The 21,011-nt window shown below is 48.1% G+C and overlaps 1 long non-coding RNA gene across 1 annotated transcript; it reads right to left on the bottom strand.

Annotated features, from left to right (window-relative positions):
- Nucleotides 1–584: 584 nt before the first annotated feature.
- LOC139084913 (uncharacterized) lies at nucleotides 585–19,213 on the bottom strand. The gene is made up of 2 exons (XR_011542853.1): nucleotides 19,029–19,213; nucleotides 585–885 (listed from the first exon to the last, which is right to left on the bottom strand). It is a non-coding gene; the product is annotated as an uncharacterized lncRNA (long non-coding RNA).
- Nucleotides 19,214–21,011: the final 1,798 nt, after the last annotated feature.

Genomic DNA, 21,011 nt, shown 5'->3' with positions numbered 1-21,011 from the left:
GCGCCAGGGTGGGAAGGAGGGCTCCTCTCTCCTCATCAATCAGGCAGGAGTCCATTCCCAAAGGGCAGTGCCGGAGACGACCCCCGCCAACCCCTTAGGCTCCAGTGAGCCGTAAGGACGGGGCATCCCTCTGTGTTCCAGCATGCTCAAGGCAGCTTCAGGACTGTAAACGTCCCTAGGATCCCCACCGCTCCACAGTATCAGTCCTCTAGTTCTTTACTGAGCCACCCTCAAAGCACACCGGGTCCTCCCTGCCAAAGGACCAGGCACCCCACACTTTGAAGTTTATATCTGAGGCCCTCTCTGGCCATCAGTGACACGGGCAGAGAAAGGACAGATGGGTTCTCCACGGCCCTGCCACAATGACTCCAGTTTGTGACTCTGGTCTGCCTGGCAGCCTGCTCCACTGTGTTGGAGCGGGGCCACGCCTGCACAGGAAGTTCTGTGTATCACTCTGCGCCGCGGGCAGGAACCCTGCAAAGCCCTTCCTATGACTGATAAACAGTGTTTGGTTTGGATCAAGAGGAAAAATAAGGCGCTCAGGATAATAGAGGCGGATGGGGAAAACACACGGGACTCCAAAATGAGAGCAGAAGAAGATTATTGCTTTGAACCCCTGATGTGACAACTCCTCCAGGAACAATGAGCATTGGAGCGGAAACGGTGACATTGGGAAAGCAAGCTTCCTTCCACCCAGCTGCCGTCAAAGCGGAGGGCCACGGGGCGGGGATGGCGGGCGCTGTGTTATGGCTGCGGGAGGACAAACAGTGCGGGTCAAGAAAGTCAGGCACCATCAAAGGACAAGATCTTAGGGCTCAGACGACTTCAGGCAGGGTTGCCCCCAGGGAAAGGTGTTCCCTTGTGTCTACTGATGACATGAGACGTCTGAAAAAAAGAAAGAGGCAGATGATTAGGCTGCGGCTCCCAACCGTTGCATCCCTCTTTATCCAAAGAGGCGTCACATTCTCTGTCCTTGTTACGCTGCTTCGGGTGGGTGGCGGGTCGGGGGTGAGCCCCTCCACCAGGACCGTGTGCGAAGAGACATCCATGTTTGACTAACTATGGGAGATTTTGTTTGCTGAGCAAGGGATTCAAGTGGAGGGAGAAAGCAAAGTCATTCAGGTCACTCGGAGGGAGTTTTTAGAGGCAGGTTGAAGGGGCGAGTAAGAGAAATCATGGCTGGTGAGAGGGAGAAAGTTGAAGGGGAATAGAAGAAACTCTTGGTGGGAAATCTAATCAGCTCTGAGGTACGAGCTGAGATTTTTCTCCCCCCACTCTCCAGGAAACGTCACTAAGGCTTTCCGTGAAACCCACGTTTCTTCCTCAGGCGCTATGGATGGACTTGTTTTCTGGAATGCTGATTTTGGACTCAGGTGGGTGTGAGGCGACAGCTGAGTTCGCCGCTGCCCGCCCCAGCCAGGTCACACTTTTAAATAAATTGTTTCTGTGGAACTTCACATGCCAAGATCTCAGGCTTGCACAAAAGTGCCAACTTGGCAGGAATAAAGGGAAATGATTTCTTCCCTTATCTCCACTCCCAGAGCTCTGCAACTGTAGTTAAAGTTAGATGGTTTATTAGTAATTTAAGGCAGTACAGCACTTATTGAGAAATGCCGTGCTTTGTTTTTGACTCTGGCAGACCCATTAGGGAAGAATGGAGCTGTAAAAAGAGGAGTTGCTGGGCAGGGCTCAGAGCGAAAAACCAAAATAGATTCTGTGTCCCCAAGGGCCAGGCCCACTGAGGATAAGTAACGAACCCAGGTTGTCCCAGAGTAGATGTGGGTAAAGTCCGGGAAGTTCAAGGGCTGAAGAGAGGAGGGGCTGATAGCGAAGGGGGAGGAACGGAACGGGGCACGGTACAGACGTGGCTCCTGAGAGCAGGGATCAGAGCTGGCTGGAGAGCTAGGCTGGAGCCCACGTGGATGGGATGGAGTGTGGGACCAGCGAGGCCTCGGGAGCTGGCACAGCTGGATGGGCCAGATTATGCCACACTAACAAGTACACCCTGAAACTCCAAGGCCTCGCGCAACATACAATGTGAGTCCCGTTGCTGCAGGTTATCGGCTTTCTTGGGCAGTTAGCCCCCACGTGGTGACCGAAGGACTCAGGCTTTTCTATCTTGTAGCTATGCCTTCTAGAACACACGACTTCCAAGGTCACTGCAGAAGGGGAAAGAGAGGATGAATCTGTACTGCCCGGTATGGGAGCCACTAGCCGCATGTGGCTGTTTAAGTTTAAATCAATTAAAATCAAAGAAAATTTAAAATCCAGGTCCGCAGTCCCACAAGGCTAGTGGCTATCATAATGGACGGTGTAGATACGGGATGTTTCCATCATGGCAAAAAGTTCTGTTGCACAGAGCCGGTATAGGGGATCCCATGGGGGCTCTGTGGCCACTCTGGGAGGTGACCCACATCTCTTCTGCCACATGCCATGGGCTGAAACCAGTCCTTTAACCCCAGCCTCACTGTTACACAAGCTGGGATGTACTTGCGTGGAGGAGAAAGTGGGAGTAGTGTCTAGTCTGTCCCACAGAGGCTGGCTGGGACTGCCCACCCCACGTGGATTAACAGAGCAGGGGCCGAAGGGTGAGTCCTCTCCAGTTTCTTGTACCACCCGAAGGTGGAGTGGGAGCAGGGGACAGGGAGAGAGGGAGAGAGAAAGCACTGAAAAGGACTGATGCTGAATTTTTCCCTAAGCTTGCTGAGTAGGAAATTAAGTCAGATTTTATCTGATTTAGAAAAATAAAGAAATCGAGCGTTTTTTCCACTTCAACTCCTCTTGGGCAACTTTTATCTGTTACGTGGTCCCGCCTGTGGAAGAGAATGAGGAACAACAAACACGTTCCTAAAGGTCAGTGCCGGATGCCCAGGCACGGGCCACACACCATGCATTCCTCCGCCGCCCGGAACACCCTGTCCTTTCTGCCTCGGAAGTGATGTGGATTGAGGAGCAAGGCTCAGACTTTAAAATCCAGTAGGTCTGAGCTCCATTCCTGGAGCCGAAGTCTGGGTACCCCGAGCAGGACTGGGACGAGTGGGGCCTGGGCAGCCACACGCGGAGCCCGCACTGTGACGGGAGGAGCGCAGAGGGTGCCCACTGGGGCGCAGAACCACGCCTCGGGGCACAGGGGCAGCAAGACCCTAGAGGGAAAGCAGGTCAGGATGTCAGAAGCGGGAAGATGACGGAAAATGCAGGCAGCACGGTGCAAGGCAGGTGAGAGCAAAGGGCTCGCGCTGAATCCTGCGTGCCTTGGAGGACAGGCTCCCACGCTGCCGGCCAGGAGGATGCAGGAGCCCAGGCCCCGGCAGACCCTCGACCTCTCCACGTCCGTTTTCCCGTCTTCCCCTGTGGAGATGATCGTTCGGGCCTCCGGTGGTTGCAGTGAAGATTAAAGGGCACCTCCCAGCTTTTCTTTCAGTCTTCCTTACTGTTGGTCTGTATTCTGCCCTATCTTTTAAGACCTAGGGAAAACCCTGCCTCCTCGTGAAGCTGGTGCCGTTTTCCTCTCAGACGTTCTTCAGATTATTATGAATTTCATAAAATTACAGTCTGGTTTTAATTCTCATACAATTATCTCGCTACGTGGACATTTATTATCATTTTCTGCACTACTTTTTCTTGAGTGTGCGTGTATATATATATAGTTTCTCTAATTAGAATAAAAGAATAAGTAGGGAGATCTCGCAGAGTAGATTTACAGTAAGGCCTCAATGAGCTATCTTGCTAATTTGGAGAGACTAAGGGCCCTCACTGGCGGTGTGAGGTCTATTTTGGTCTGTGTATAATTCGCATGAGTTTTTATTGATAACTCAGCCATTACTGTGGGTCGTTATGTTAAAGAAACCCAGTTCAAAAAGCACAGGAAGTTATTCTTCTGAAAGAATGAATCTCAACAAAACTATGGTTTGTCTCTAGAATGTTGTGGATAATTCTGCCTAAAGCACCCAGAAGGACATTTAACAGAAAGTCCAGAGAGGGACAAGCAAGCAAAAGATCTGGTCTGTGGAGGAAGTGCTTCCACGCAGGGTTGGATTCCTCCGCCTGGAAAGCAGGGGCTGTGAGACGGGAATGAAGATGACGGGGAAGAGCTCGGCTCTGTCACAAAATCTCGAAGCACTAAGCTGAAGGACAGAGACCTGTAGAGTTTGAGGGAGGTCCATCTTGGTGACAAATAGAAGGAAATACTATTTAGTACACTAGGTTGTGAACATATGGAGCCAGTTATGCTGATGATGTCAGGGGAAATTATAAATAGAACCAAAATGAGTTCAGAGAAATTCGTGCATAATAAACCTCACTAATAGGGTCTTAAGGGAAAGTTGGGAATATTCTGTAGGCATTGCTAGTCCTTTGAGAACACTGTCATATAGGAAAACTATGACAGTCCCTCATCAGACTTCTCCCAGCACTGTGTCAGAGACAAACGTGGATATGGGCATCACTGGCTTAACACTCTATGGTATTCATTAGGTTCTTATCTCTTTCTACCTTGGAGTCAAGAGCCTTGGGGCTTGTCTACACTGAATGGGATTAAGTGAGTTTAGAGGCAATGGGAGAGTTGATTGAAAAAATGGTTTACGTTTCCAGGAGAAAAGATATTTTATCAATACTAAATAATTTGTAAACACAGACAACCTTCCCCATTCCAAATCACCCAGATGAATCAGTCGTGGCATTTCTTCAACCCCCAAAGCAGTACATATGGCCTCAATGTGTGCCGTTAGATGTGTATTGCTGCCAACCCCTAGAAACTGATCTTGCCGCTGAGACAGGAGTCAGTCTGTTTTAAGCCACATTCAAGTAGAAAATGTGTGAGAGAAAGGAAGCAGACAGGGCCTGCTGTCCTAAACATAAAGAGAAGAACTGACCTGACTAGAGACAGGAAGGGTTGCAACTGAGAGGGGCTTTAGATGGTCCAGGGTAGACCTGCCCCTCAGTTTGTGGCTCAGGACAGAGGTCTGAAGAGGGGCCATGGCTGTCAGAGGACAGGGCGGGGTGTGGAGGTGGGGCCACAGCCGCCTCTTGCCTCCCATCCAGGCCTCCCCAGACTAAACTATTTTCATGCTGTGAGGATTAGCTCGTCTGAGTCCGGGGTGAAGGATTGTGTATATTGATGCTTGAAATTGAGGCTGAAATGACTCCAGGAGTTTGTTGGAAATACCAGCATTAAATAAAAAGGTGTAGGTTTAAAAACAATTCGAAGAAAGTTTGGTCGTTCCTGCATTTGGAGCAAGCGTTCAAGGAGATCTTGGAAAGCAGATGACTGATCAAGATGATGGATAATAGTACTTGCCTTAAGAAAGCAAAAGATGCTTTCTGCTCCCCTCCCCACAAAGGAAGGCTTTTCCCCATAGGGAGAGCACTGGGGCACTAGCACGAGTCCTCCACTCTGACTTGTTAACCTCTTCTATTCTCACCGACAGTAGAGTTCTCACTGTCACAATCTTTCCCCGCTTTGTGCTCAAGGAGGATATGGAGGAACCTTGCACAAGATTGGCAGATCATTTGTCTGTTATTTTTCAAATCTGGCACTCACGATTGACATGTGATAAGGACCAGCCCAAACACCTCCACTAGGGAACCCCTTGCCAATATGGTGCCATTTCAGTCTTGTTTGACCTTGACCTACAGTAAGAACTACATCTTCTGTCACGACCCCAGGACACACCCATACACACAACTAAAATACAGATTTCATAAATAGTTCTTAGCCTCACCGCATGAGAGCCACTTGGTTATTTTCTATTCTAATTAGTCATTTCTGTGAATGCTAGTCACCACACTCAATGTTTTTATTACCCACCAATGGTTCATGACCTGTAGTGTGACAATCCTTAGCATGAGAAGAATGCATACCATTGGCTCACTCTTCACACACACTGTGTTCTGGTGGGCTACTCAGAGCCTCCAGGCTCGCCCAGAACTGAGTCGCCAGTTGCATCTGATAGATAATGGTAGCCCACTTTTGTCCACTGCAGCTGCCAACGGGGCTTCCCCCTGGGCTCCCTCTCCTTACAGGAACCCCCAAAGGCAGCACTTTCACCCCACCTGTGCTCCTGGTTGGAGTGATGAAATAGACCGAGGAACCGTCCTGTGACCGTCAGTGACCACTTCCAGATCTGAGGTCGGGAAAACATTCGCTCTTTGTTTCTCTGTGGGTTTTAAATCTTTCCATTTTGGAAATAATGTAAAAATCAAGTTTGCAAATGTCATGAAATAACTTGCAGACACGCGGACATAATCAAGTTGTACCCAAAGCATAGCCTCATGCCAGTTGATAGATTTAGTTGCAGGACAGATGCATAAAAATATTAGACAGACAGTCAGGTAGGCAGACAATGAGATGGTTATATATGACAAAACCTCAATTAACTTACACACAACTAATAAAAACTCTTAAATAATTATGTTGTTATTTATGCACTCACTTTTCTTGAAAACAAATAAATGAGAACAAAAGCTGGCAACAGAATTTTAAAATATCTGCAGTACCTTACAGTTCATATCCACCCCAATTTCCAATGTCTCCCACACTCACAGTGCGTCCGATAAGAATGAATATTCATAACAGAGGAATGAAAGATGCTGAGTCCTCGAGTGAATTAGTGAAAACCAGAAGCAATAAACTGATACTTTCCAGAAAGATTTTATTTTTTTCCTTTTTCTCCCCAAAGCCCCCCGGTACATAGTTGTATATTCTTCGTTGTGGGTCCTTCTAGTTGTGACGTGTGGGACGCTGCCTCAGCGTGGTTTGACGAGCAGTACCATGTCCGCGCCCAGGACTCGAACCAACGAAACACTGGGCCACCTGCAGCAGAGCGCGCGAACTTAACCATTCGGCCACGGGGCCAGCCCCTAGAAAGATTTTTTTAACAATGACTGAACCAGAGGAGATTTGATCTAGTTAAGCAGAAAACTGAATTTAAAAGTGTTCCATCCATTGAAAGAAGAGGCAGAAGAGAAGTAGCATTTACAAAGAAACTACTAAGTGATAGTTTCGCAGTTAGCACCCACAGCTGCCTAGTGAGTTGTGGCTAATTCTCCCATCCTGAAGATAGCGAACGAGGACTCGGGGCTCAGCTCTCACCATCAGTCAGTGGCAAGAATAAAACAACAGTTACTGGGCTCAAAGCCCAAGCAAGAAGTTGAACTACGCCGCAGAACCTCCACAAGGAGAGTTTACTCAGGCTTCGCTGTGTCTTTAGTTTCCATGTGCTGATGAATTTTACTCCATAAATTAAAACTTCTGCTCCTTTCATGGTGATGATATAAAATAAATCCAAATTCTGGATCCCCAACCAAAATGTCATTGAGGGCCCTTGTGTCCTCACCCTCTGTTGATAGCAAACTGTGCGTCCCCTGTGGGACCCTCCTGGTGCTGGCCTCTCTGCCCTGCTTTTGCTGGGTCCACGGGCCACTCCAGCCTCCAGCGTCCATGGCGCCCACCCTTCCTGTGCAGACTTACATCCTCAGAGTTCCCCAGAGGCCTGCACCTGGGCCAGGTAGGCCAGGCCCTCAGTTACCTCCCGCAGTTCTCGTATCTGAATTCAGTCTCTCTTTCCCACTAACGGATCCCTCAGGGAAGGGGGTTCGTAATGACTAAAGGTAAATGAGGGTTGGAGCACATTTAAGATGCTCATAACAGGACCATGATCATTCTGGACCGAATAACACCTGTGTGGCCACTATTCAATTCTCTCCAACTCAGTGTGCTGCAGCAAAAGCTGGCCTCGCCTCTGCACAAGATTGGGCAAGGACATCGCTGGGCTGGCTCCTCCCTGAGCAAGCTCAGGACTCAGCTCCCCACGTGGATGGTCAACTCTCTCTAGAAAGACACTTTATTTAAAACCCTATTGGTGTGCTGGTTCTGTGAATTCTACTTAATTCAAACGCTGGACAAACTTCTCTGGCATGGCACAGGTGAATCTCCAGGTCATGCTCGAAATGCAGTGCTTGCCGCGCTCTCCCCTCCGAGACCAGGTGAACTTGAAAGGCATCAGCATAGGCCAGCTTCCTCAGAGGTTTCTAAACCCCCGCCTTTCCCGTCAGGACTGCTGACAAAAGGCAAGACCCTCCAGAAAGGCGCAGACGGAGGTGTAGACCCGGCTCCCGGAGAGCCAGGGGCAATTCTGAGGATCACTGGCCTCTAGGGCCCAGGCCTCGCCCCCGAGGGAGGGGGCAGACGGCGCGGTTTGGGATCCTGTTCCTTTAATGTTCCTGTTGACTGAGGCTTTCCTATCTTTTCATTTTCATACTGAAAAGATTCGTTTTGAATGCTGCAGTTTCAGGTTGAAAATATAAGGAGAACCTTCATGAGTTTGGAATGAAATGCAGTAGGTCGCATTGGCGGGCTTCCCCTCGGGGACCTCGCAAAGGGAGCCTTGAGGGAGGACGCCGGCGGCGGCACCTTCTGAGGCCGTGGCCACCGGGCACCCTGCGGCACGCTGCTGTGGATTCTAATTTTCCAGTTCTTTTCTGAGAAAAGCTGCTTGCCTTTTTGTCTCATAATCACAGGGAAGGGGAGACACGCCGTGGGAAAGAGCAGCGTCTGGTGCTCCTAAGTAATTACTCAGAATGAAAGGTTTGCCGGCAGATAAGTAGCACTCGGGGAAAAAGGGAGGTCAAGAAGAGGCCAAAAAGAGAAAAACCGCAATTTCTCTAGATGCTACCAAAAGAAAGCCAGACAAGTGTTTAGTTTGGGCATTGTGGGTGCCCAAACAACCAGGTAAAGCATTTAAAGTCCAGCTAAAATAACTATTTTGAATTTGCAATGCTGAACTGTCGGGCATTTTCCGCCCCCAGAAACCTCACAATAATGAAAGTCTATCTCTGGGCCACAGAGATACGTTGGAGATTTCTTTGACAACATCTTTTTGGAGATTTTCATGATGGAAAGTAAACTGTGCCCCATTGCTTCAAAAATGCTGATTTCATAAATTCCCCATTTTTTGGTATGACTCCCAGATACAACTTCACATATTTCCTGTTCTTAAAGAAAAGTCTGAATTTACAGCACAGCCAACTGAAATTTATGGTCTTCATTCATGGGTGTCTTTGGCCAAAAGGAGACCAGCCCTGCAGAGAAGGCCAGGCCGGGCTCCACTTTGGGGAAGGCGGTTCCCAGAGGCCCCCACAGCATCATGGTACAATTAGAGGGCAGCAAAGGTTCCTGCCCTCTGGCTTTCTAGGTCTTGCCATACAGTTATTTGACTTGCCTCGTGTCATTCCTGAAAGAGAGGACAATTCCGTCTTGGTGAGAGGAAGTGGAGACGGAGGGAACCGTTCTCTTCATGGGAATGACGTTGTCACTATTCTTGCAGGGATGACACTTGTGACCTTGAAGACAAGTGATTAAGAGTTTTGTTCATTTTCAAGCTCTTAATGCCCCCTTTCCAAGTGGTCAGAAACAAAACGTTGGTATCGTTAATACATTAGAAAAGGAGTGGAAAATCATCAGTTCTCTGCAAATATAGTCCTCCTTTCCTCTCCCCAAGTTCGCGTGATAGATGCCGCGACTCCTGGCTCACTTGACTGGGATCCCCTTCAGAGGGCATTTCCAAGCAAGCAGGTTACCGCTGGTCCTTGCCCTAAAGAGCACTCTTTACCTGAGCAGCTGTGTCAGGCCCCTGCTGCTGCGAAGGGCCCTCGGGAACTGGAGAGCAGGAAGGGGGTGTTGCTGTCAAAGTCACTAGTCTTCCACCTGCAGTCAATTCTGCTGCCGACTTAGGGGACCCGTGCGAGCCCCTGGGTAGCCCCAATCTGCAGGAGGGAGTTACCTCCGACCCTCGGACAGGTCCCTCCTGCCCTGGAAAACCCAGCACTCCCTCTTTGTCTCCCATTCCCCATCAAGAACCGCCCTTGCTGAGGCCAACTCGCCTCCCCCGCTTGGAGGAGAAAGAAGTGAACAACTTTTTCTATAGGGCATGACGGAGGAGGGCAGAAACATTTTGCCACTTACATCCTGTATACCACTTGGATCAAATCTTGAAATTATTTCCTTGGCATTCAAAGAACAGAATCTTAGCTCCTCCATCCACCATAGTTTTTGAAAGACGTATCAGAGATGTAGCCAAAGTTTCATCACTTTGCTAAATTCCTAAGCTACACTTCTCAGTTACAGGAGACGGTTTTAAAATTGGTGCAGGAGAGTTTCACCATTTTATTTCTATCATGTATATAAATATCTGTTTATTTATATCAATATACAGATGCCATCAATATAGATTATTTGCGTTAGCAATACACTCTAGTCTCTGAAAATCAGAGCAGTTCTACACTAGCAAAGCTGGAAATGTTCTAGGAGGGCAAAAGGATAACAGTGAAGGTGAACCAGCCTGAGAATCTTGCTTGCTCCAGGGGCTGGAGAAATCCGCAGGCTCTGGGCACGGAGGGCTGAAGGGTCGATGCTCCAATGTTCACGATGCTCCACGCCACACAATGGAGACTCTGCAGGTTTGTGCCCATGCAGGAGGCAGGGCTTGCTAAGAAAAGACTGAACATCCCTCGATGGCTAAGGAAAAGGAGAAGACAGAAGCTGGTCGCAGATGCCGCAGAGAGGACTCCGCTGAAAAAAGACTAACAGTCCCACGACCCAGAGAACTTCAATCTGAGGGACAAGCTGAGGCCGCAGCCCCAGGGGCTCTGCTTTCATTGGTCTTGGGGGGGACCCAGGCCCCCGCATTTGTGGAAAGTTCCCCAGGTGACTCCAACGTGCAGCAGGTTGAGAACTTCTGGTTTAGAGCATAAGTAGTAAATCAAATACAGTTCCCACCGTGGTGTGACTCCGTCATTTTAACAAATCCTTCTGCTGCCTTCAAAGGGCCCTGAGTTCCTCATTCTTAATAAGAGAAAATCAAATACAAACTATCCCGAGTTACCATTCCTCACTTATCAGATTGGTGAGAGTCCAAAGATTTGACAACGCATCCTGTGGGGAGTTGTGGAAAAATGAGGCTCTCACATACCAAGGGTGGTAAGAACTATACAAGCCCACGGAGGGTGGTTGGCAATATCCAGTAAAACTCCAAGTGCATTTACTCTCTGACCTGGCAATTCTACTTCTGGGAGTTTATCCCACAAGAGGAAAATTGCATACATACAAACTGACACATTTACCAAGTGACTCATTGCAGCGTTGTTTATAATAACAGAAGACTGGAAACAACCCAGGTACCCATCTACAGGAGCCGAGGCAAATAAACTGTGATACCGCTACACAGGGGAATACTACGCAGCTGTGAAAATCAATGAGAACACAGTCTAAAGAGAGATGTGGAAAGATCTCAGAGACTTAAGTGAAAAAGGGACGGTGTGGGAGGGTGGGCAGTGGGTGAAATGGGTGAAGGAGGTCAAAAGGTACAAACTTCCAGTTATCAAATAAAGTCGTAGGGATGGGGACTATGGCTAACAATACTCTATTGGATAATTAAAAGTTGCTAAGAGAGTAGATCTTAAAAGTTCTCATTACAGGAAAAATTTGTAACTGTTTGTACTGAGGGATGTTGAGTAGAACTTCTAAAAATCATTTCACAACATATGCAAATATTGAATCATTATGTTGTATCCCTAAAGCTAATGTAATGTTATATGTCAATTATATCTCAACAAAAAAAGTAAAAATAAATTTTCAAAAGGAAAGGTGCAGACAATATACTAAGAATTGGGGGAGGGCAAGAACATATTTGCTCACATTTACATAAAGAAACACTGGCATAATATACAAGAAGCGAATAAAAGAGGTTACTTAGAGGGAGGAAGTAATGAGGTGGCAGAGAGCAGGGTGGGAGGGAAGAGGAGTGGAGGCAGACTTCTCGATCTATACTTTTTTATCCTTGACTTTTGGATCACATGACTATATTGCCCCTTCCAAAAATCAAACAAAAAAAAAAAGTCCTGAGTTACACACAACCACACACACACAGGGTGACCAGATATAGACATCTACACTGGACTAGTCTTACTTGATGATTAGCGTCACGATTCTGGTACCCAGAAAGCACAAAATCAATTCCCCTTCAGATCTTTGCTAACAAAGATTTTCTTCTTTTTTGGGTTGGTGAGCTCTAAGTCAAGAGTTTAAAAAATTGGAATAGAATTATTAGCATTCATAAGATGCTTAAGAGTTGAAGAAATTTAGAAATAAATCATCCTACTCATTTCTCTTTTAGATAAGGACGCTGACGTTCAGAAAGATTCGGTCACTTGCCCAAGGACCCACCATCAGAGGCAGAGGCTGCTCTGGAAGCCAACCCTCCTGCCCTAGGTCACCACTCTGGGTTCACTCATAGGTCCCCCAGCAAACCGAAGACGGACTCTAAGACGGCCCTCAAAACGTTGTTAGCTCTAGACTAGAGACCCTTTTAAGGAGACATGAAGCAAGGAACTGAAATAGTTTTAGCCTGGAGATGGAAAACAAGGAGAAATTTAATAAAAGTGAATCTTATATCATGTCTAATAAGTTAGAAAGGCAGCAGCTGTTCTCAATCTTTAGTGAAGAGGGAACTAAAATTTATGCCACTACACGAGGCATGAGATCAAAAGAGGAAATTCCTAATCTGGTCATAGACAAAGATATCATCAAAGAAGGCTGTGATGTTGCCTTCACTGGAGGTCTTTAAGGAGCAATTTTTCTTTCCCTTTGTAGTTCTTCCTAAATTACGTCTCACTTAGCACATCTCTACAGTTTGAGAAGAAGCTCAGCTCACCTGAGACACCGGTACCCACGTCATCGACCAAATCCTGATTGTAAGGCTGTGTGCGCACCTTCAGCCCTTAAGTGGAGAGAGGTAGTGTCCTGTGCTAAGAGCAGCTCCCCACCGATCTTTGATGTGGGGGCATGTGGTTGGAGTGCAGAGTGTAGCAGACTGCGTGGTGGTGAAGAGTGTGCGCTCTGAGATCACACTGCCTGCTCCACTCTCAGTTCTACCACTCGTTAGTTGTCAACCTGACAAGTGACCAAAGCTCTCTGTAAAATGTGGATATCCTACTCCACTTAGCACACTGCTTGGCACACTGTAGGCTTTCAAGAAATGTGTTTTGTGGCAGAGCCTTCTGTATTCTTCTTCCTTCTTGGCGCACAGCTAGACTGTCCCAGCCAAGGCAGGTTGCACTGACTGAGTTCAGACCAGTGGGAAGTAGGAGGAAGTGACGTGTGAAGCCATTTAAGACTTCCTGCACATCTTCCTTCCTGCTCTTTCCCCTTCCATCTCGATACAGATGAACATGGAGACCTTGGAAGCCAGTAGTTGAAAATGGTGGTGCCATAAGAGGAAAAGAGCCGGGGTTTGAATCATTGCTTAGAGAAGAGCTATTCACTGACCAGGAGAACCTGTTCAGCAGTTTTACATGAGAGACAAGCAAACTTCATTCCATTGAGCCACTGGTGTCTCAGGCTGTAAGGTCACAGCGACTAGCATCATCACAACTTGTCTAGAGAACCATTAACGACAGTGAACTTGGGGGCGACTTCTTTGGTCTAGCATGAATTGATGTTTCTTTCCATGCTCTAGCTGGACACTGAAACCACTGGCCATTCTCCACACGACATCAGCCTTGGTGAGGTGGCAGGAGGTACCCCATGCAGCACAGGAAAACTTTCCCTGCCTATGAGTAAATATTTGCTGAGAGAACGAATGACCTTCATGCCAACTCTTATAGACACGAAAGGCTACCTTCTGTGTTACATACTTTACTCATACTAAATACTAACTTGAATCAGATAGTATTTGTTTCTGTGTGAGCCATTTCTTATATAAAACTTTTTGGCACTGGATATTATTTAATTAACATGAAACAATATGCATCAGCATTGACAAAGAAGTTGGTATATTAAGCTGAAAATTTCCCCTTTCCCTAGCTGCAAAATTCCTGATCATTGAGTGTCCTCCACCTCTGAAGCAGTGGCTGAAGATGAGAGCACAACTTCCATTCGACTCCTCTGCCACATGCCTTCTTCATGATCATATGGCAGTCCCATGGGAAACCACGTTGGTCACTCTCTGCCATGCTCTTCCGGGGTGCTCCAGCAGCTTACATGTCATGAGCCTTTTTCAGCTTCATGCCTGCTTTTGTCTTAATGTTCCACATGTGAATCGCATGCTGAGCAGCGCTGCTGGGCTGGGGAATCTTTGTCCTAACCCCTTGAAGTCCATCTCTTTCTCAAGCATGTCGTGCTCTGTTTCCTGTCAGTAGCAGAATTGCTTTTAACTTCCTGTGAAACACATTTTTCTCAGACAAATTCAAAGGCATCCCTCCACGCCCTCTCTTGATGGTTATGAAAATAACTGGATGCTGAGATGGATGGATGCTGGTCTTTATCAGAGCACTAGAAACCTCAGAATCTTTGAGAGCCTTGGAGACGAGGCTTCAGGAGTCCAGAATCCAGATCAGGTGGCCTTCCGGATGGTCAGTGGTGCTCCCCGACCAACATTCCAAGGAGTCACATTGAGAAAGTTATACTACACAAGCAAAAGCTAAACCTTTCAGACCACTTTCTCATAAATAGTTATTAAAAAGAAATCAAATAACAGAAGATTTATGCAACATTTGCCTTTTCCATTTAGAAAATCTGAAAAGTCTAATTAGAAACTTAGTTCAATCAGGTTTTATCAACATCTTGAGTTTGAGATAATATTTTCATGGAAAATACAATTTTTCTTTATTTTTTCTTTTCTCTGATGATCATGGACATTTTGCCTGACTTTACCTGGCTATAGACATTGCCTGCTTCACACCATTGATGACTAGTCTGTGATTGGCTGAGAGAGTATGTGCCTAGTCTGTGATCGGCTGAAAGAGTATGTGCCTTGTCTGTGATTGGCTGAGAGAGTATGTGCCTTGTCTGTGATTGGCTGAGAGAGTATGTGCCTTGTCTGTGATTGGCTGAGAGAGTATGTGCATGGGCTTTCTTAAAAGAAGCAGCATTTGAGGTCAGGATGACAGCATTTGTTCGCTCAGGCAGCAAGCCCAGCCAATTGGCAATGACCCTTTGACAATAAAATATTAATAGGAAGAAACAGTCTTTTTATCATCTAAGGTACGTGTGGCAGATTCACTGAGGAACTTTCTTCACTCCCTTATTCACTCATACCACGTGGAATACATTAGATTCCATCTGCTTCTAACCCTGTAGGGAGAAATCATGGTGGCTCTTATCCAGCGCGTCTTGGCAGGCTCCAGCTATACATTGTTATTTGATTAAGGATTTGGCATATGAGCTAAGGTAAGCCTTTTTATGGTGTTATCCAGAATGGACTTCCTAGTAAATGACATAGTCCTCAAAGAATTTTTCCAGAGAGGCTGTCATACGGCTTTTCTGTGGGGAGAGATTTTGCGTGTAGCCTGCTTATTTTGTAGACCTGGTAGGAAACCGCTAGCCACTCCAGCATTTCTTAAAGTGGGACTTGGACCGCCTGGCTGCGAGGGTGGGAAAATCCGCAGAGGTTCTCTAAGAGCCGGAGAGCTATCTGGTGGGAGTCGGTGTCGGGAGCCACAGATTGTAGAAGAATGAATAGGAAGAAGCTGAAATTCCATATCTTCTGGGCCCTCCTCCTTCTTCCCCATTCTGCCCAGATTTTAGAATTGGCTGCAATGATGAGAGGAAGAATAGAGGGGAAATGATCCAAACAGCTGTCGGCCGTGGCAAGGCTGGAAGAAGAGCTAAGGAGCCTTTTGGGAAGTGGAGGGCTGTCGAGTGATGAGAGATGTGTGGAGTCACAGGGTTCTGCCCAAAAGGACCCAGGGAATTGTAAGGACTCCGCCTGTTCAAGAGGCCATCAAGTCACTCGAGGAGACTGAGTCAGCCCCACGCGGTCAGGCGCACTCCCCCTGGAGAGCTTACTGCCGGGAGGAAACCGGTGCCGCTCTCCTGAGCAAGTCACTTGAAGAGGTGGAGCCAGAAGACCGACTGCAATCTTGGCCTGAAACTCAAACCAACTGGCTCCATTTCCTTTCCAAATCCACTTTCACTGCACATCACCCAAAATATTTCCTCCAGTTCAGCAAGACAAGAGCTCCCAGAAGTTAGGCACTAGAGATATTGGAAGCTATCTGTAGGGCCAGGGGTTAATTTCCCTTCTGCAAATGAAGACGCCGTGGCGCTGCCTGGGAAGAGTTTCACCTGGGACAGCAGAGCTGTCTCAAGCATTTCAGACTGCCGGGTTCCAAATGGAGGAGCTGCACTCCCCAGACTATAAGAACTTTCCAGGCGGAGTTTTGCAAAGTCCCAGCTCCCTGGTCAGTGTGGTCAGAAACACCCTCATCTACCAAGGGAAGGAGGTGCCCCTCCCCCAGGCTCTGGAGTCCCCAAGGCTCCCTGTGGTCCAGGCTGCAGGCAGGTGCTCCACCAACAGGGACTCCGAGCGGCCGGGAGAGCAGCTGCTCGTCTTGCTTCTCACTCCGTAGGAGCTGGAGACATAAACGACACAGCATTTGAAATGCTCTAGGAACTTTTTTTTAGTTTTTGAAATTATTTTTTCTCTTTTAGCTCCATCTCCCTGAGCTCCACTTACCCTACACGCTGAAAGAGAAGTGAGAGAGGGCAAGTTCATTTTCCGAAGTTGTGTTTATAAATTTCTATCCTTGAACAACGATGTTTTAAAAGTTAGGGCGGATGATTCAACCTTCCAAAATCTCTACTCTCACGTCAACTCTATTTTTAGAGCCACATTGGAGTATCTGGTGGTGAGAAAGAATATTTGAAATGAGGGATTTCTCAGAAACCAGGCTGTGTGGTCAAACCAGCCTCTGCTTCTCGTAGCAGTGAGCGCCCACCTCAGTCAGCTCTGGTGTGTGGAACAGGACTCTGTCTGCACCTGTCTGGAAGGCTCCTACATGCTTCCCTCCGACTCTCTGTGCATCTCTCTCTGGCTTCCTGCCGTCACCTTCACCGACTCTGGTCCCTGGAGCGATTGAAAACACAGGCTTGGGGGTCATGCGGGTTCCACCACTGACCAGCCAGTGGCTTGGTGCATGTTGCCTAAATTCTCTAACTTTTGCTCTCCTGCTTCATAGTAAATGCTCTGTAAATCTTAGCCATTATTAATTTCAGTCTTTCTGCAGATTCTGAACCGAATGAGAAGTAGGTGCAGGAATCAGATACAGATCCAAAAATCAGATGATTGTAAGCAAAGCTGAGATGGAGATCAAGGCAAAGTTTCCAACCGCTTTTTCTTAAGCTGAGCCTTGGAAGTGCACTCAAGGGGAGAGTTAGGGCTGCAGAGCGACCACTGCCTAGCAGCCACATGGACACCTGTGGCCTGCAAAGCACCTTGTCGAGGAGAGACTGCCCAGGAGCCCAACTGAGTGCAGTGGGCCGGGTCCCCCCAGGTTTGTTCACCACCTGGAAGCAGAGGTGATGGGGGAAGGCAGGCAGGTTCCAGGTGAGACAGAGAGAGCGAGGCTGTGCATGAGAGAACACTCATCTTGTGGGTGAGCAGGACCACAGGAGGAGAAGAGGATGCTCCTTCTCCAGTGCGTGGCCGTGTGTTTATTACTGTTCTCCTCTTTGGCTGAGGGTAACTCCACGATGACCCTTCTTAGCAAAGAGAGCCTTTAGCTCCCTTCAGATAGCTACAAAAACCCCCAGGGATGAGCGCTCAGGAAGGGAGTGGACAGCGGAAACTGTCGTTAGGAGGTTGTCCCCTTGGACACACATGGCGTTTGCCAGCCTGGGCCTCCTTTCTCCCCACCCCTTCTCTCTTTCTCCACATCCCCCTTTCCAAAGGGTCCTTTTATCTCATTTGGCGTCTCTGAGCCCCTAAATTTCACTCTGAATAACTTGCTCTTTTTCCCTTGGTTGATTTTTCCCTTTCAAAACAAAAAGTCCTTCAAGTGACTGCACTCCCACCAGAAGAAATATTCCCAAGTGCTCTCAGCTCTGAAAAACAGAAAATGCTCCAAAATACAACCCATTGTTAGGCTGCCGAGAGCTTCTGCCGGGGGTGGGAAGTGGGGAAGTGAGGGCAGGCAAGGGCAGTGGGGCTCCTTCAAAGGCCTCTCCATCTGGACAGGGCAGTGCGTGGGGTGTTTGGAAAACGCTGGGCACAGGAAATGTGAGTTCTTAAAAAACAAACAAACAAACAACAAAAGAAAACGTCATTGTTATCCAAAAGTGATCTGAGTGGAACCACATGTGTCTTCTGGGGGAACAGAGCCCTGGGCTTGTTCTTTTTGCACCCGCCGAGCCGCCCCACCCTGAACTCGAAGCAGGCTGATCTGGGCAGACCCCCGCTGCAGACTTCCTGGGCCAACTCCCAGCTTTGTCCTTCTCACCAGGGCTCCCTCCCTTTCTGTGAAACCCCCTCACAACATAAGCTGTTTGATCAGCTCCTTCACCAACCTGTAGATGAGTGACGGCCCTCTTGGGCGAGGCTACAATCTCATCCAGTAAAGATTTCAGGCAGAAGTGGGGTTTGGGACGAGAGAAGAAGGAGCCAAAGTATGGGACTCGGCCACCAGGCTGTGTTCAGGGAGCCCTGAAATGTCCTCTGCAAAGCCAGTCTCCTTTAGAATGTGGTATGAACCTGGAGGGGCTTTGGTCTGAGGACCTGCTTTCTGCAGTGTTCTCCATTTCCCGGTCCAAGCTGCCTCTGTGACAACTTGTATTTGGGGAAAAAAAAGTAAAAAGTTAACTTTTAACTTTGGTGCCTGGGCCTGGGGGTCCTGGCTTATTGCTGCCTTTTACCACGGGAATGTTAGGATCATAGAGCCTTAGAGCTAGAAGATGACCATGGAGCTTACTCAGGCCAGCCTTTCCATCTTTCAGACAAGGAAGTACAGTCTGACTCTCAGGGACAAGTGGCCCTGGCCCCCTGACTCCCCCAGGCGCCTCTCTCCCTGGCCACACCTCTCACTGCAGCTGTCCTTGGTTTGTGCTACGTTCAGTTCTGTCGGTAACGTCTGTAGCATTGTAATGGTGCCTGTGGGTCTCCCCTGATAAAGTGTGATGTCACCCATGCCCTCTGCACACAGTGTGTGCTTAATAAATACGTTTTGACTGACAGGACTACAACCTGTAGAAAACTCACCTGATGTCCCACTAGGCCAGACATGCCCTTCTTGGGTGATCTTCCTTCCAAACCCCTAAAAGCGTCCTGCGATGCTCTCCAGATGTTCCTTGGAAGAAGCCAGGAGGACCGAGCTCCAGGGGGGAACAGAAGCTAGAAGGCGCCAGCCTTGCGAGCCTGAGGCCTCAGAGCTGTCTTTGCACAGAGTTGCCTCAAGCCAAATGAGAGTTTCTGGAATTTGGACACACGACACAGACTCAACATTGTTGATCGGATGGGGTGTCAACATAGTTCATGGAAAAAATATTTCAAGGAAAAGAGCATTTGCCAATTTCCCTGAGTGATAAACAAGCCAACAGAAATTAAACAGGGGACCCCAGGGGTACTTGCCAGTAAGCTGGAGTCAGGTCAGCCGTTCCTCCCCGGTACCTGCTCTTACTCTGTGCCATAAGGATGCACTCATCCGGAGGGAGGGCTGACAGCGCAAGGTTTCCAAAGGGAGAGCTGCACGGAGTTTAACCTTTTTTAGGGAGCTTTTTAAAAAACCTAGGCTACTAACAGCTCATAAGGAATTGTGAGATCTTCAAAAGCACGGAGTGCAGTGCCTCAGCAAAGGCCTGTCCTTGCTGGGGATCGCTTCTATCAGAGAGCTTCCAGGCAGCCCATCCTCAGAACCGGCTAGAGAAGCCCACTCTAAGGAGCCAGAAGCCTAGGTCTGGTCAAAAGTCGTCCACCTTCTGTCACTTGAGGGTGACTCACCTGTGGGTCCCGTGTTTTCTCATCCGTGAAATAAAATCTGCCCTGTGCATCTCATGGGGCTACCGTGAAGACTGGATGGGATGGCTCACGTGAACACGTTCAAAAATGAGGGAGCGTAACAAAAATGTCAGGAATATGATTATAACTGGACCTCAGATTTAAAAAAATAATGAAAGTAATGCTCTTCTTACATGAAAAAGTACTAAACTCTCTTTAAGGGTAGGGCTCCTCTCCTCCACCCCCCACCCCCCCCCTACTCCCCCACCCCCCACCACTCCCCCACCCCCCACCACTCCCCCACCCCCCACCAGCCACTCTAGGGATTTTATTTATTTTATTTTTTCTTTCTTTCTTTTTCTTTTTTTTTCCCGGAGGAAGATTAGCCCTGTGCTAACTACTGCCAGTCCTCCTGTTTTTTGCTGAGGAATCGTGGCCCTGAGCTAACATCCGTGCCCATCTTCCTCCACTTTATATGTGGGACGTCTACCACAGCATGGCCTGCCAAGCGGTGCCGTGTCCGCACCCGGGATCCGAACCGAGGAACCCCAGGCCGCACAGAAGCGGAACGTGCGCACTTAACCGCTGCGCCACTGGGCTGGCCCCTATTTTTTATTTTTTTAAAGATTGGCCCTGAGTTAACATCTGTTGCCAATCTTCTTCTTCCTCTTCTCCTCCTCCTCCTCCTCCACCCCTTCCTCCTCCGCCTCCCCAAAGCCTCCCAGTACATAGTTGTATATTGCGGTTGTGGGTCCTATGTGGGACACCGTCTTAGCATGGCCTGATGGGCGGTGCCATGTCTGCACCCGGGATCCGAACCGGTGAAACCCTGGCCTGCCAAGCTGAGCGCCTGAACTTAACTACTTGGCCACAGGCCGGACCCCACTCTAGGGATTTTTTTTTTTTTTTTTTTTTTTTTTTGCAGTAACATTGGATTATAACATTACATAACTTTCAGGTGTTCATCGTAATATATTTCGAATTCTGTGTAGATTACATCATGCTCACCACCCAAAGACTAATTACAATCTATCCCCACACACACGTGCCTAATCACCCCTTTCACCCTCCTCCCTCCCCCCTCCCCCTCTGGTAACCACCAGTCCAATCTCTGTTGCTTTGTGTTTGTTTCTTGTTGTTTTTATCTTCTACTTATGAGTGAGATCATACGGTATTTGACTTTCTCCCTCTGACTTATTTCACTTAGTATGATACCCTCAAGATCCATGCATGTTGTCACAAATGGCC

This window comes from Equus przewalskii, chromosome 7 (genome assembly GCF_037783145.1).
Source record: "Equus przewalskii isolate Varuska chromosome 7, EquPr2, whole genome shotgun sequence".
NCBI lineage: Eukaryota > Metazoa > Chordata > Mammalia > Perissodactyla > Equidae > Equus > Equus przewalskii.
Note: the sequence above shows the minus strand (reverse complement) of the source record. Positions and strands in the feature narration are given on the sequence as shown.